We start from the raw sequence: 3363 nt of genomic DNA on the forward strand, positions 1-3363 counted from the left end.
ACATTCAGTATTCCACGAAGCGTCAGGATGCGTCCTTTCAACCTTTCCCTTCTTTTATTCAAGCAAAAGTAATAAAAGGTAAAGTTACGCGTCCTGGCTCTAGGCGGACGAATGGCTCCCGACCGACCGCCGTGTCAACCTCTGCCAATAGCGTCACTAGATGCGGTATGTAAGCGCACGCCGCTCTCCTTGTCGTTGTCGGGTTTCTTGACGTTGGAAGCACCACTACTCGGCCGATTAGCTCCTCAGATGGCCTCACGTGTACCCTGTTCCAGCCCTCCCACGAAGAAAAAAGTCCCTGGCAGTACCGAGAATCAAACCCAGGTCTCCTGCGTAGCTACATAAGTGCACTTTTAGTCAACTTTTTTTTTGCCCTATTCCATTCAGTACCTCGTCATTAGATATTCTATTTACCCAACCAGATTTCAGCATTCTTCTATAGCACGACATTTCAAAAGCTTCTATTCTCTACTTGTCCGGACTGATTCTTGTCCACGTTTCACTCCTAACTTAATTTAATTATTATTTATTATAAGGCCTTAATTGGGCCACTCTAGTTAATTGTACATATGGTTATACAAGTTCTCTCAATTCCCTAACACAATACAGCTCGATAATAATTCAACAAGGCAATTCAATAGTAAAGTGGTTACAGGAGGATTATTGTAATTTATTATTACATGTAGGATGTTTTGCTCTTATGTCTGCCCAATACTTCTTCATTCTTTGAAATATTTTCTTTCTTTCTTTGTCTGAGCTCACTCTTCCTGTCGCCCTGTTATTGATCTTAGTTGGTGGTCTGGTTTGTATGTATTGCAGTATTCTGGTTTTGTTTTTCAGGTCACCCATTCTAATTGCAGTTCTCTTACATATTCCTTGGCAACAGCCTTGTCACAGTGGATACAACGGTTCCCGTCAGATCACCGAAGTTAAGCGCTGTTGGGAGTGGCCGGCACTTGGATGGGAGACCATCCGAGCCACCATGCGCTGTTGCCATTTTTCGGGGTGTACTCAGCCAGTTGAGGAGCTACTCGACAAAGCAGTAGCGGCTCTGGTCACAGAAAACCATCATAACGACCGGGAGAGTGGTGTGCTGACCACATGCCCCTCCTCCTATCCGCATCCTCAGCTGAGGATGACACGGCTGTCGGATGGTCCCGATGGGTCACTTGTGGTCTGAAGATGGAGTGCTCTTTCTCTTACATATTCCTTAATTTCTTTGATACTTTTGATTTGCTCTTACTATTCAACAATTTTCGTATTATTTCCTTACTAATTCTATTTTCAGGTGTTCTAATCAGATGTCCAGAGAATGAGATACGTTTCTTCCTGATCGTGCTCATTATTGGTTCTATTTTCTTGTACACTATTTCATTTGAAGCTATTCTCCAATGCTCATTTACTTGATATTGCTTATTTAAGCGTCACCTAATTATTATTGTCATTTCTATGTTAATTTCGCGTCTATGGATAGGCATTTTATGTTGTGTCTGTTTTTGGTAATGTAATTTGCTTTCTTCAGTTTTTATTGTTTTGCCAGGCTGGTTTCTCATTCAGACTGTAAGTTTCAAATTTATCAACAAGTTTTATTTCTTGTTTCACTACTGTAATGTTGTTCGGAAGTGGTGGGTCAGTTAGCATAATCTCTGTTCTCTTTTTCTTCCAGATGGCATTCTGTGGCTAATTTTCTGTGCTGCTTATTATACTGGTTTAATTTGTTGCCTGGTCTCTTGAACACTATTGGCTAGAAGAGCAAGATCATTAGCAAATCCCAAGCAGTTCTAACTTATATCATTTATAGCACTTCCAATTCTTATGTTCTTTGAGTTATCCTTGTACCATTCTCTCATTATGTACTCCAGTTCACAGTTGACAGTAATGGTGATAGAAAGGCACATTCTCTTCAGCCTGATTTTATAAGAAATGATTCAGAAATTTCTCCTTTAAACTTCACCTTCAATTTGGCATTGGTCAGAGTAAGTCCTATTACTTTAGTTAGTTTTGGATAGAATCGCAGATTCCTTAAAACTTTTGGTACTGAAGGTCCTTGGGGACAGCCATATGTCTTCTTAATATCTACAAATGTTAGCGCCCGAAGGTCGTTCCGTTTCCTATAGTATGCTACAATCAATTTTGAACAAATGATCTGTTCTGTACAGATTCTCCAAAGTCTGAAACTTCCCTGGTATTCCTCTAACATCAGTTCTCGTTGTTCCTTGATTCCTCCATGTAGGATCTTGGATAAAACCTTGTATGTACAGTCTAGGAGACAGATTCCTCTTAGCTGTCTGGATTGCTCGTATCCCCTTGCCTGTGTAGTGGGTAGACAGTGCCTGTGGTCCAATGTTTAGGGAATTATTCTGTTACCAATATTTTTGCTAGTCTCGTGTAACGAGGTCTTTACTGTGTCACTTGTATATTTCCACATTTCAACAAAAACCTGATCTTCTCCACAGTACTTCAAAAACTTCCTTCATTAGTCGGATTGTATCCATCCTGAACACGTGACGAACTTTGGTCGTCCTTTACTTACTGATTCTATCAGCCATTCATTATCCCAGTACAGCTTGTTCTCTTCCTCGTAGTCTATACTGTCCGTCTTTTAGATCCCATTGTCATCTGAAGGATCTTTGACTCAAACGTCACTGATTCAATCAGCCCAGCCTTCCCTGTCGTTCTGCCCAGTGTAATACTGTCAGGATGGTCGAATCAAGATGGTGAGCAGGATCTTGGTTGCGAACTACCTGTTTCACTGTGGTCATAAAATCAGAAATGCTTCATTCGCAAATACATTCTTTATTCAATGAACACGCTCGTACAGTGGCTGTGGGTGGTGCCTTGAAGGCGTGCGTTAACCACCATGAAGCAGTGGCTACCTCATGAGAATGCAAGGGGCGTACATGGTTGCAGCAGTGCGTAGCTGCCAGCCGCGACGACGGGCCCAGCTGAGTACAGTACCATGTGTGGACAGCTGGCTGCTACGACAGCCAGTAAAGTGCGTAGTACGCTGGTCCCGGACCCAGGATCCCCTGCAGATGCTCAGATGCCAAGCAGAGCCTGGAGTTAGCCCCCACTGGATGGCGTTACTTAAAGCTCGGGTATCATCATATCTGGTAACGACTCGCACAACGACAGCTAGTGGATGAGGCGGGTAGACGTGATAAAGCTGACTGGTCCTAATTTGAACATCGACTGGCGTACAGTACACCTCATTGTGGACAGCAGTAGAAGACAAGATACCGCTACGGTCCAGGCGACGAGTATTTATAGTTACTCGGCTCAGTTTTGTTACGGCAGCGTGCTGCTTGGCTTATGTAGCCGACCAATACCGTTCAGTGTCGTGTCAGACCATAGCATAAGGTA

Source organism: Schistocerca piceifrons, chromosome 6, assembly GCF_021461385.2.
Source record: "Schistocerca piceifrons isolate TAMUIC-IGC-003096 chromosome 6, iqSchPice1.1, whole genome shotgun sequence".
NCBI lineage: Eukaryota > Metazoa > Arthropoda > Insecta > Orthoptera > Acrididae > Schistocerca > Schistocerca piceifrons.